We start from the raw sequence: 14,286 nt of genomic DNA on the forward strand, positions 1-14,286 counted from the left end.
GGCCAGCTCATAATATCCACAAACAAGTCCAGTAGGAAACATGGTCAAACAGGAGCTAATTAATTCCTTTATTAGGTCGAGCTGGAGTTAGCATCCGAAGGATGCGTCCAGTCTCGACATCTTTAGTGATCAGTCTGGGGGGAATGAGGGACAAGAGGGTGTTACGAGCTTTTCTCCAGGATTTGGGTGCGTGAACGCGCACGTCGGCTCCGTCCACGCGTGCGCACACAGCCAGCCACCACACAGACTGAAACACACGCGCGCTGGTTACATTCACTTTCCATCCCCCCACCAGTCATCGGCTCTTTTTTACACACGCACGCATGCATGCATGCATACATACATACACACACACAGACACACGCGCACACACAGGCACAAACACAGACACACTCGCACACACGCGCGCGCGCGCACACATCCCCCCCCCTCACTCACCGAGTTCTTTTCGTGTGTCCCTCTCTCCCTCGGCAGGCAGCGGGTCATCCTCAGCAGCAGGCGGGGCTCTCCACGAGCACGGGAGCCCCGCTAGCTGACACGCAAATCTTCCGGCTGACGGGCACAGGAGCGCTTCAGCACAGGAGCGCGGGGTAGGCTCCCGTCTGCTTCCTGTCTTTTTTGCGGCCCCGCCCCTGTCCCAACACAGGTTGCCTGGCTTCCTGTTCAAGCTGGGCTGCGGATCTTGTTCTTTAATACCTTTGTTTCGTGATATTTACGTGAAAGCCAAACACTTCTATTTTCATTGTGAGTAAAGGATGTTTCCCGCCCCTACTCGGTGACTAAAAATAATTAATGCTGAACGTGGGATCCTGGTGGATGCCGACCACTAAACCCCCAGGCTGTGGGAAATGCGGTTCTCTGTGGGGGTATATTGCATTTCACAAGGGACAGGATAAAAGTTGCCTTGATAATATCCTTTCAAAAAAATTAGCAGGAAGCTGTTTTTGGACTCGTAAGTGGCCCATCGCGTTCGAAATCACAGGTACAGTAGTATATTATGTACCGCACCTGTAAGGCCTATGGATGCCCAAACCTTGGTTTCATCCTGGTGTTGGCAAAGTACATTAGGCAGGATAGCAATTCATTTTTGCTACTTCGCTGCTTAAAAATCTTGGCGCACAGTTTGTGTCTGGTCTTCTGCCTCATAATTGATGTGCATTCAAACGTAGTAATTTCAGGGGCTCAGTTGAATGCTCGCCACTAGGTCATGCTGAGATCTGCAGGTCACAAAGTCGAATCCCACCAAGGCCGACTCAGCCTTCCATCCTTCAGAGGTCAGTACATTGTATAACATTGCATTGGGTAATAAAACCAACAGTTATTCGCACTGTTAAGAAACGTCAGAGGTATGGCATGGAGCACTATCAAAACCCAAGTGATTAGTTTAATTATATCTGTTTTTAAAAGATGTATTATTATTATTTACTTTTGCACAGCGCTAAAAGCAGTGCAAAAGTTAAAAACAATTGTCATGACATGTGAAAGTCAAGGAGCATAGAAATATTAATATTGGCGTGCAGTTCTAGATTTTTCTCTTGCTGTTTTAGATGTGTCCTATATTGAGAAAGGCTTTAAGTATTAGGTCATTGGGTCTGCCCTAAACACAGTTTAACTTTATCACAAGCCTCATATTTTCTTTTAAAAAACATAATAAAAATACATAATTTATGTACACGTACAGTCTTTCTGTCAACCTTCTTCCTTTTTTCTCTGTTCTCGAGGCACTCACATTTTGCTTTCGTTTGCCACACAGCCTATAGCCTAGCTTCAGCTACTGGCTCTCTTCACCGTGATTGATGTCACTTTGCTCTTGCACATATGCAAATTTCTTTAAATATGGGTTTTGTCGTCGTTGGCCCCTTTGAGGGGCCGGCTGTGGGGCTTGAGTGTAGCCACACATCACCTTAGTGCTTGCTGCAATGCGTTCTCCACCACTGGCATGAGCTCATTTTTAAAACGTTATCTTGCTTCCTTTCCAGGGTAATCCTCCTAAAGCCGAAGTACTTTCCAAAAAGCCCTAAAATGCCCTTTAAAAAGTTCATGAGTAGAAAGAACAGTTGCATGGAACTCTGGTGTTTTTGTGCTACTACTCTGATAACTCCTCTTGTTGAGGCTCTGGGCGTGGACGACTATAAGCTGGCTCTGCCATTGTATGTTCAGTTCTAGGGGTCAGGGGACGATGGCTGCTGCTAGCTGTGCAGAACAACCCCCTGCCAGACCCCTGCTTAGAGGCCTGCTCAGTCTTCACTGTCGCTCCTTGCATCCCTGGATAACCTTTTACTGCAGCATTTCCGATCTGAAATAATGTGGTGAAATATGCCACCAGGGGACCTGTGACCTCAGCAACAGGTACCACGTCCAGTATTAATGGCTTCTATTTCTGACTCAGTTGGTAGATTGAAAAGGCTCGTGTGTTTGCAGGTAAATGTTTCCTTTCTGCTCGAGAGCTGAGAATGATTCTCCCCATATAACGGTGGAAGAGAAGATATCTTTTCTGATGTATCTGCGTTACCTATCTGTTTAAAGGTTAATGCCTTTCACTTTTTACACAATGCCTTTCACTCACTAGCCCCTTCTGTTTTTAGGTTTGGCTTGAGGTCCCAAGCACTGTAAATACAACACATATTGCATTACAAATGCTATAGATGTCACATTTGCGAAAGTTAAAACTATTGGCATTGTAAATGACAAAGCTATTAATTTCGCTATTTTCAAAACCAACACATAAATAAAAAATGTGTCATTTACAATACCAATGGCTCAAACTTTCCTAATGCGAGACCTATTGCATTGCAAATGCTTGTTTGAAATTAGTTTGTTTTTCCCTCTGCAGTTGCACATAAATTAATTCAAATCCCCATTGTGTGTCTTGATGACTTCTGGTGTTAATGAGCTATATATGTGTCAAGGTGCATACATGTGATGTTGAGGGAAGTTATATACTTACCTATCTATTCATGCCTTTGCAATATTTTTCTAGTCCATATTCTGGCTACAATATTTATTGGCTAATATTTATTGTTTGATATGTATTTCTTAATATTATAGTAGTGTACCATCAAGCACAGACGATTTATGGAAAATACTAAACTGCAGTTATTGCCAGGGGGCCCTAGATTTTTAGTGTCAGTAGAAGTAACTAGCATCTCAGCTGCATGTTGGATCACCACAAAACAGCATGGTCAATTTTAACAGTAAATAATGAAAGTCAGTGCAGGGGCATGGAGGAGGTGTGCTCCTCAAGCCAGTCACCATTCAGCTCTGATGCATTTGTAAAAGAAGTTTCATGGGGCGGTCATAATCTGGTGAAGATCCAAGAGGATTCACAAGGCCTCAATATCTTGGTACTGGTTGGGTTGGTTGAGAGCATCCACACAGGTAAGGTCAGCAACAGTGTTAGAAATGGGATTTCCAGTTAGCTGAGGCTTGCGCCAAAGCCAGGCAGAAACCACCACTCTAGTCAGGGCAAGGGAGTTACACGCCAAAGATAACCCCTGCTCACCCTCTAGGCAACGTAGTAAGTTAAGTGTTTGAGTGCGCACCCAGCAACAACACCCAAGGCACACCACAAAGGAAACTCCACACAAGGTTATATATCAAAATAGCCTTTGTATTATACCAAACACATTAGATAAAAACACACACTTTAAAAAGGTGCCAGAGGCACGGGCAGAATTTACAGGGGATGTATGTACAGGACAGGGCCACATGAACCACTGTCAGGAATAAGCACTTTTAGAACTAGCACTTAGTAGAATTACCACATATAATAACTTGTAGCACAAAATAGAAAATAGAGCACACAACCAGTAATCACTGGTAACAGGTAAGTACCACCTACGCAACCCTAACCACCTTAGGAAAATATTACGCAGGGAACCTTGAACTCACTAGCATCACTGTACTAGGCCAAACAACCTCCTAAGCATCACATACATTCAAAGGTATAAAACATTACACATGATGCAGGAATCACATTAGGCAGATAAATCACAATTGCGCAAAAATATCACAGAGGTCATGAACACATAAGTTGTCCCCAGGCCAACTGGCCTCTCTGGGGCTGAAACGCCCTGTGTCCAGAAAGTCAGGGCAGCTGCGCAGGCAGCCAAAGGGATTGCGCACAGAGATCAGGCCTAAACGAAGCAGCTGCCCACTAAGTGCTGGGCACCAGGGGATCTCCTCTGGGCTTTTCACGTAGGAAAGGGGTCTAAAAACAACATGGGAGGTGGTGAGCCTCGTGGGCTCTAAACAATGATGCCCCCGATGTTGGAGTCCCCCCTCTGGGGACTCGGGAACCAAGAAAATGCCCAAGAGCCTCTCGTGGGCTCTGAATAAAGATGCGCCCACTGGGGGAGCGGCCCGCTGCCAACCGGGGCCGCTCTACCCTCAGGAATGCCCCTCAAAATGTTGGAGTCTCTCTCTGGGGGACTCGAACTCGCAAATGCCACTTGAGCCTCTCGTGGGCTCGACAGACGCAACTGGGGCCTCAGGGGAGCCTCGCAGGCTCTCAGTAAACAAATACCCCCCCAGACTGCCAAACCGGAGCCCCACTCACCGGGGCTCCTGCTGCTGGTCTTCTTCACTTGCGATAGGGCTGGGGGATCAAACGGAGCCCCACTCACTGGGACTCCTGCTGCTGCGGTCTTCGCTCTTCGTCCGGCGCTGCTTCCTGGGGTGGCTCTTCTCTGGGGCCGCGGGACTCTCCCTTTTGCACAGGAGCCCCGCCAGCCCCTCCAGCCCTCCTGCTCTCTCGCGGAGGCCCTCTCCTTGCCGCGGGCTCACCTTTCCACATCGGAGCCCCGCCTGCTCCTCCAGGCGGCGGCTCCTCTCCTGGGCTGTGGGGGCTCTACCCTCGCTAGGGGAGCCCCGATAGATGACGCCACAACCTTCCTCGGAGCACAGGAGCGTGGGGTGGTCTCCCATCCGCTTCCTGTTGCTCCCCAGCACTTCCGGGTCACAGGAGCGCGGGGTGGGCTCCCGCCCGCTTCCTGTTTGTAGCGCCTGCACTTCCGGGTCGTCGCAGGCAGAGCGGCCGCCCTCCTTACTTTCCCTTTGCGGCGGCGGTAGTTCGTTCTCCTCAATACGGGGTGGTCTCCCGTCAATTAAATAAATAAAACAGGGTGGGCACCTGTTCTTGAAGTCAGCAAACAAAGGGGTGGCAAAGAAACGGGGTGGCACCCGTGCCACGATTCGGCCAATTTGCGGGGCCACAAGCAGGGTGAGCACCTGCTTCGTAAATAGGCACAAATGGGATCCCCACGTCGGGGAATCCCTCGAGGCAGGGAAGGGCAACTCGGGGCTGCAGGGACAATTAAAGCGCTCCCAAGCGCTGGGGTCCCCCTCCCAAGTCCAGGGGAAGTATAGTAAAGCAAAAAGTCCTTTAGGAAAGAAAAAGCAAAGGGGGGCAAGGCTAGGCCCAGGGGCCAGCTCACTGGGCCCTCCAGGCAGGAAGGCAGTCCTAGTGGTGGTCCTCCTGGCGCCCAGCAGCAGCAGGCCCCCCTCCAGTTAGGATCAGGAACAGAGAACCTTTTGCAAGGGGACAAAGCCCCTTTTTATACAGTAAATCCCTTTGTCTACAAGGGTGCAGCCAAGGGGCGAACCAGATACACTTGTTCCTGAGCACTTTGTTTTGCCCAGCCCCTCTGCCTATTCACAGGAAGGGTAGGGTCATCAGTCGCACCACAGGGGGTGGAGCCAGCATTGTGTGGGGAAAGCCTAGCCCTATACAGGTCCCAGGTGCACTCCTCCCCAGCCATCAACATGCAGATCTCCCATTCACCACCGGGGCACACCCATCCTGACTCCTGGAGCCTGGCACACCAGCCAGCTCCAGCCAATCACAAGCCAGCACATTCACTGCACAGGCACACCAACTTCTAGAAGTGGCACTTCCACACTAGACACATTCACGCCGCACACATCATCGCGCAACATTTAATCACACAAGTCCGCCCATACCAAACTCGCACCTGCACTCCCCACGTATCAGGAACAAACATGGACACGTACATTCCCCATGCATTCCTAAGGGAGGGCAGGCCAACCTTACCACACACACGCACTTTACCCTGGGACACAGTGGTAAAGTGCGCAGAAACCAAAAATCACTATCACCAGGTCACAATTAAAAATCAAAAAGTTTAGGGGTGAACCTGCCAGAAGGGCCAAGTCCAACAAACAGCATGGCAGCAGTGCTGCAGTAGGGTCTTTCTGGTATCATGGACGTCAATTCAGAAAAGTGCCTGGGGTAGTGGACATGACATTGCACATCCTTTGACCTCAGTGACATCATAGGAAGTGACATCTAGGATCTTTGGACATGACATTAAGAGACCCATAATAAGTGCACAATTAATACAACACAGCGGTTACTAACATAAAAATCTCTATTTTATACACATAGCTGTATGCTAATTATCCTGCTGACATGAAATGCCAAGGAAATATTACACATTTCTTTTTTTTAACTGGATAATATTGTGCTATAAAAAACATTTTGTTTGCAGTATTCCTATGAATGTTAAATCATTTTTTTACAAATCACTTGATCAACATTACTAAGCACATAGGTGAAGGTATGGTTCTAATATAATTTGTCCTTTATTCATTATATAAAACGTGATAAGTTGTTCAACAATGTATTTCCTTATTATACTTTTTTGTTTATTCAGAAGAGTGGCATTTAATTGACATTCTAAAAAAACATTCTCACTCAAGCATGCAAAAGGTAAACAGTGCTCTAAGGAGACTGTTGGCCTTCTTTTTTGGGACTGCGTGTGCCCCCTCTGAGGCCAGGGGTCACAAAGGAATTGCCAGGGATAGCAGGGAGAAAGGGCAGAGAGCACGAGTTAGGTCGAACCTTCAAAAGATGTAAATCAAGTAACAAATCTAATAGAAAAAAGTGGTTAAGGGGTGTGGCCGAGCCATGGAAGAATGCAGTCACTCAAGGCTGAGCTCAGACACATCCTTGTATCCGGCATCATCCTTGGCGGGGAGGGGACACCCTCAAACCATTCTCCAGTCTTCCTTTAGGTGATTGCAGACCAGGAGGTGCTGATAATATGCTGTTGTGGCAGTGGATGGCTCCCGGGTGGCACTCCCAAGGAGTGCCTTCTTCTCTCCGGATGGCGTGAGCAGATAACTCCGCTTTATCACTGGTGACGGTGACCCCCCTCCCCCGCCACAGTTACATGTGGTTGGACCTGCAGAGAGGGAGTGGAGGCTGCTGTGAAACCGGGAGAGGCACCAGTTTGAGGATGCCAGATTGTGGATCCCGAGGCGGTTTGAAGGCCGATGAGGATGGGTCCCTACAATCCAGGTGATGGGGGCTGCAGACACAGTCCATTGAGGGGGTCCCCCTTTCCCGCACAGTGCACAGAGAGTTCCTGTAAAGAGCAAAATACCCAGGAAATGCGGTTGAGGGCCCTCCCAGACCTTTCCACGTCCTGGGGTGAGGATAGCCCTGCCAAACGTGTGGTAGCGGCGGCCTGCTTCCTTGGTCAAGGCCTCAGGGGCAGGGTCGGATTGGGATCACAATTTGGCCCGGTCACTAACGAAAAAAGTGGCCCAGATTCATGAGGCGTGGCCCATATTTAAGGGGCGTGGCCCACATTCAAGGGGCCTGCCCTTTCATGAAAAACCATTTGCACAGACAAGGAATGAAAGTGGGAGGATACTGTTGTTGCGCAGGACACAGAGCCAATGTGACAATGGCCTACATGCTGAGCAACTAAACAAAACAGCAAGGACCCTTTCTGTCACAAAATTATTCGAGCCCTCCAGCGCAGGAGCACCTGAAAAGCAGCAAAGCCCCTGCTATTACTAACCTACTTAGCCCTCCCCAGACCTTCAGCTCAGGAGCACATGAACAGAGGTAAGGCCCCTGAAATTAGTAAATCAATCAGCCCTCCAGGCCTCGGGGCAATGTCCTGGCAGGGGAGCACAAACACAGCTGCTGGGTCATCCAAGGTAGCCAGGGGGAGGCTGAGGTGAAGATGATGTGAGTTTCAAACATCACCTGGCCACCACTGCGAGACCCATTCTTCCTCGCCCACTATACCCTGAATGTGAAGGGCTGTGGGCGAGGTGTTAAGACTAACACTGTTTCTGGGCTGTGTGGGCCCCAGGGGAGCCAAGGTGAAAATGGCTCATAGGCCTGAGCAACACCTGGCCCCCTGGGAGGCCGATTCTTGCAAACAATCCCCCCTCCCCAGCCTCAGCGTGAGTGCTTGGCAGGGCAGTGGGTGAAGGAGAGGCCACAGCTGATAATCGCTGTACGGCCACACAGCAAGGCTACTTTCATTTATCTGTCTCTGTGCCCTCTGTGGGCAGTTTTTTTCTCCCCTTTCCTAGTCCACTCTCTGTGGACTGGGAAAGGAGAGAAAAAAAACGGTCCACGGAGGGCAATGAGACACCGGCCCTTCGGCTGATGCCCGAATGCCCACCCTGCCAATCCGCCCCTGCTCAGGGGTGAGGGCACAAGTCGAGGTATCTGAAGCTGCCTGCCCAGCGAGAAGCATAGAGAGGCAGATGGGGCCGGGCCTGGCCAACCATATTTATTTTCAAGCTCTGGTGATACTGGTGATACGCTCTGCACATACAGCGGCAACTGGGCTGCTCCGGGAGGGGCCTTCTGCAGCCCCCCCAGATCTAGTGGGTTGTTGGCTGAAGGGGCCAGTGTGAGACTCTTTCAGGAGGACTGCTTCCACAGTCGGATCGGACAGTAGGACCCGACAGGAGACGGCAGTGCCCGGAGTGGCCGTCCATAGATGGCACTACCCACCTCCATTCCCTTATACACAAGCAGTTACAGCCGGACCTGGGACACTCACAAGGGTGTTTTAGCCACAGGTTCACTTCACCAGGACTGTCGGCATGGTAAAGGAAAAGCAATCCCACCCCTCCACACAAGGCAAGACTGATACGTTTACAGAACCTGCACCCCCACCTGCATCGGTAGGGGCACATGGGGGAGACAAAAACGGAGGGCTATGTGAGTTCAGTATATGCTGCTCTTTCCTGCCTGTCTGAAAGTACTCTTTGAGGGTTGGACACTCTTCTTTGACACAGAAGGTGTCAAGGGCATGGCTGGAGGAGAGGCAGTGCCTGGACAGAGCCAAAGGCTGGCGATAGCCTAGAATCGACTTAAGACCAGGAGGGCCTATTGGAGAAACAACAACAACGGGGCGGGGAGGGAGAAGAGTCAAAGGCCAGAGGGGGACTGAACCTAGACCAACAGACTGCTTTGGACGGGGACACAGAGCATCACAGATGTTGCCACTGACTTGAGCCAGATCCCAGAGCTCTGCTGACTGCTCTATGAACCACACAAACTCATTGTATCGGTATCTATATATTTATTTCCTTTGCTCACAATCACATTAATGTAACATGTTGGAACCAAGGTGGTTCCCCTCTGTCTATTGCAATTATGAGGGTAGCAGTGGAGCTTGGTGAGGTGGCCAGGCTGAGCTCTTTACCTGATGGAGGTGTGGGGGGGTTATGTTAGGGTACACACAGTCCAACTTGTGGGTAGAGGTAGGATCTCCAGTGTGTCCCTTTGGTGTCACTTCGGAGCTGGCGGATCAACAGATAGTTCTAGTTTTCAAAAAATGAGGGGTAGTGGGGTGGGGGGCTTAGGGATCATAGTTTTGTTTGATTGTTTTTATGTTCACACCTTGCCAACAGCACACAAGAGGACACCCGCGCTACACACACATGCATGTGGCTTTTCCCATCCCCTCATGACTCTTTGCGTTTTTTATGATGGCTGAAATACAGCAGAGAGTGCAGCCCTGATCCGTACTGTTTGTTACTTGGAATGTAAATCAGTTATTGGATAAAACTAAGAGGGGTCGGTCCTTCGAGTGGGCCATTGATAAGGCCCAAACATCCTGCACTTGCATGAAACGCATCTTATAGGCAACGATTCTCCCTTCTTGGCATGTATGGGGTCCCTTGCTTCTATAATTCACCGAAAATACACAAAGTGACTAACCTTCCTTCAAGGAGACCAGTTGGCTCAGGTATTGGATCTTTATTGGAACCTCGGAGTAAGCTCTGTCATCACTATCTTCAAACCACTGGTCTCAAGAACCACCTCTTTCTTGAAAGACACAAGGGACATGCTGAATCTGATTACATAAACCAACAATCAACAGCTGATTGACCTCGTCATGACCCCGGATGTAGAAGTGTTCTGTACTAATAACCTCCAGGATGCCACCTGAGATGTCTTTGAGACCAGCATTCATGCATAGACGTGGAAAGCAGCAACTCCCATTGACTTCATCATTGAATGCGCAACCATCGCATTGAAGAATAGCTTCTACCAGTTCAAAATCCATATCTACCATCCTATACAGGGAACGTCTATGGGCAGCACATTTGCCCCGAACCTGGACTGCCTATATACACCCATTTTGAAGAACAACATATCTTCACTAAAATCAATCCCTTTAAAAATAACATCCTACCATGGCGACGATACCTAGGTGGCAGCCTAATTTTCTGAAGAGGTGACACCACCATGTATAAGGAGTTTGTATGCTGGATTAATATACTCAACCCATTCTCGAGATTCACCCAGTCCATGTCTGAAACGGAGACACTCTTTCTGGATCTACTGATTTTCATTGAGGAGACCTTAGGCATCAAGACCTACAAGGAGACCACTGCCTGCAACAGTTGGCTCCTATTTGTCAGCCATCATCTAAAAGCCTTACTGGAGTATTTACCATAAGGGCAACTCCTTCGCCTTCAGAGAAACTGCAGCTCACTGAAAGATTATAATGTCCAATGTGGTACGCTCAGCAGGAATCTTTCATTGCGCAACTAACCTCTAAGAGTCAGCAAACGAGCCGAGAAGAGGACATGGAACAACCATCAGGAAGCTCTCCACGAGACCAAAATCTGACCCACTGAATATGTCCTCACCTGGGTCACTATCTTCTCCCCGAATTCCAATCAGGTCAATCACGTTATATAGAGACATTAGGGTATCCTATGCTAAGGGTCCCTTGAGATCCCACAACCACACTTCGTTTTCAAGCGTAGCCAGTACCTGACAGACCTCCTAGTGCACACCAGACCCGGCATTCAGCAGACACCAACACAAAACACCCTTTGGACCCTACCACTTGTCACATAACACTATTTCTGTGGGTCCTGTGGGGTCTGTTTGCTAACTAAACACTCAGAAGAAGTCTTATTAGGTGCCCAATTCGTTTAGACACAAAAGACCCACACAAACTGTAATACAAAGAACTTTGTCTACCTCATCACCTGCCCCTTTGTCCTCAACAACGTACGGATGACACCGAGACCTGTCAAAATAAGAATAACTGAACACTAGAGCATCATGCACTGCAGGCACAGTACCATAAAATGTGCATTCATTTCTGTGACTCAAATCACTCTCCAGATGATTTACGGTGGACCATGATAAAAACCAACAGCATGTGGATTCACGTGACTGTTCAAAAAGGAACAATGTTGGATCTGCCACCTCTCCACAAACACAAGAGGTCTAAATGATGAAATTCCGTGATACGAAGTGTGATCCCCAATCACACCCCTATTAACACAACCATACCCTGATTCATGGTGAATCAATATGCACCCAGACATAGAACCTCTACAGATCTATATCGGTGGCTTATTAGCCTGGGGCCATGATATTATCTTTCTTACTGGCAGTACTCTACTACTATCATCAGGCAAAAGACAGTGTGCTTCACATGGAGGTTCCACAACCACAACTATTTTTTTTAATGGTGACTGCAAAAGATGTTTTGATACTTTGAATATTGGTCCCTATTCAGCAATTCCCTGTCATTAATCTGCATTAAATGTGTTACAGCACCACGAACCACTACATGAAATATTCCAATAAGATGGCCATCTCCTTTAGCACATTTGTATGCACAGAATAGTAGCAGACCAATAAGTCAGGCTTGCACTCCCACGAGTGATCCCACGTTCCATGCCCCCCCTTTTTTGGGGGGGGGGAGAATCCTTCACTCATACCTCCTTTTTGGTTTCTCAAGAAATTAGATGCATACATCATTAATGAGTTAGGATAAACACACAGACAGGCCACCCCTTCAGAGACTCCAAAATGGAGGTGGCTGGGACTAAACACGCCCGTGTACACGCACACTCTGGCAGACCCATCACGGTGGGCCAGTAAGTGACAATGAACGTCATACCAATTTTTTCTAAAGCAACCCTTGATCAATATGTTGTTTTTCTTTCTGTTTTTACGAAGTAGGATTAATACAAGGGTCATCTAAGGCTTAGGAGAATGCCTTTATGATCCCTGCTTTTCTGAAGCATGTTTTTATAGGTCACAATATGCCCAAACGGGCACTCTGAGATGGCGCTACTGTGCCTAACACCTGAAGAGGCACGCAAACTAGAGGCTCACCCCAATTGGCCCCACGGCCCTCTCCAATGGCTGCTAGTCATCCACTTCTCATTCACAGACAACACCCGATGGCAATCTTACCAATTATAGGTACTTTAAATAGCAGTTGCTCTCCTCTGCTCCTTCCCAACCGAGTGAAGCAGAGGAGCGTAGGTCTCTAGCGTTCTCCGCCCAGAAAGCACGCGAGTGCAGAGACAACTTCTAATGTCTTGTTGACATTAGCTTGTCTTACCTCCCCCGGGGGGAGAGAGGGGCGGGGGTGCTTGTTCTCAGCTCTACCATGACTATTGTTACTTTTTTAACAGTTAGCATCTGGGCGCTACCCTTTCCTTTTGACCTACATTTCAATAATCAGAGGAACCAGAGCGACCCATACGCCCATGTGAACTTGGTATTGGCTATTACCTAGCAACAATTGTTCACATGGAACTCATTTTTTTAGAGTTATCTTTTATATCACAAGCTCTTACTTTGCATTCGTTTAGTCATAGACAAAAAAGGATATTGAAATAAGATAAGGTAGAATCAATCTGCAGTAAATCAATTATGGTAATACATTACAGTTATTTGCTCTGAGAAGAAAGTAGCCCAAAGGATACAGTCATTTTTTACTCAATTCAGCTGAAATTAGTAATATATTTATTGATTAGTTAGTACATATCATATGTAGTGAAGTAACTTAAAACCAAACAACAGGTTATTGGTATGTCTCAGAATGTATCCTTAGGAGCTGCCGATGAATTTTGCCTTTACCACGCTTGATTCTAGGCATGCTGATCAAGAACAAAATGCACCATATGGTTATCCAAGACTTAGATACAAGAAGAATTAATCCAACTTCCTGGCTCTGTGCTCATAACCAGGAGCACAGGTGCTCCATAGTCACCAGGATACTCCTGTCCTGAAGAGACCCTCCCATTTCAAGTAGGGTTGAAACGTCGTCAGCACCTCCTAAGGATAGTCTAATAAAGCACCAGAAAATAATCTGGTTCTTGGTCTGAAATATTGAAACAGAACCACACTGACATCCTAAGACATACCAATAAACTGTTGTTAAATTTTAAGTCACTATATGTTCTTTTTAAATATATGGTTGATTGTGGTCACTTAACTGAGGTCGTTTGTCCCTGTTTTTCTCTTTTTAAAAAAAAAAAAAAAGACAAAACCTACTAACCACTACTTTGTACATTATATTTATAATAAATTTGTGTTACATGATATGTACTAACTAATGAATAAATGTATAACTCATTTCGGCTGAATTGAGTACATAATTACCATATCCTTTGGGCTACTTTCTTCTCAGAACAAATCACAAACACATCCAAAGTTCTTTGTAAAAAATATAGTGACTCATAATTACTTGTAAACAGCATACACAACCAATTAACATATTGTATTTGAAAATGCCTGAGGGGGTACATATCCCCTTTAAAACTGTGAGAGTCTTAACAGTCCAGAGGTTCGTATAGATTGCACTCACTCCCTTCTGGGTCACTTAATGTGTACTGCAAAAATTAGAACCCCACTCAGAACTTGCATCTAGAACAAGGACCGGAATTCTCAGTTCTCACCCCCTTCCACCCCTCCTTCACCCACATTCTAGAGCAAAGAAGAAATTATATGAGATACGCACAAACCAGGTTGCTACACGACCCACACAGCACTGACAACAGCTTCCTCGGACAGCCCATGTGCACAACAGCGGAATGTACAATACAGATATGATATAAAGGGCAGGCGGTGTCTTGTTAAGTACTACAGAGAACTGTGATACACACATCTTAACCAGGCAGTGGCAAAACGTATTCCTAGGTGTGGAAGGAACTCTGCGGAATCGCATAAATTTTATGTAA

At 47.4% G+C, this 14,286-nt stretch overlaps 1 protein-coding gene across 1 annotated transcript in view; it reads right to left on the bottom strand.

Moving 5' to 3' along the window:
• Window positions 1-14,286, bottom strand: part of SLC13A3 (solute carrier family 13 member 3) — a 421,387-nt gene that overhangs the window by 357,255 nt on the left and 49,846 nt on the right. The window lies entirely within an intron of this gene.

The sequence above is a fragment of the Lissotriton helveticus genome, chromosome 7, assembly GCF_964261635.1.
Source record: "Lissotriton helveticus chromosome 7, aLisHel1.1, whole genome shotgun sequence".
Lineage (NCBI taxonomy): Eukaryota > Metazoa > Chordata > Amphibia > Caudata > Salamandridae > Lissotriton > Lissotriton helveticus.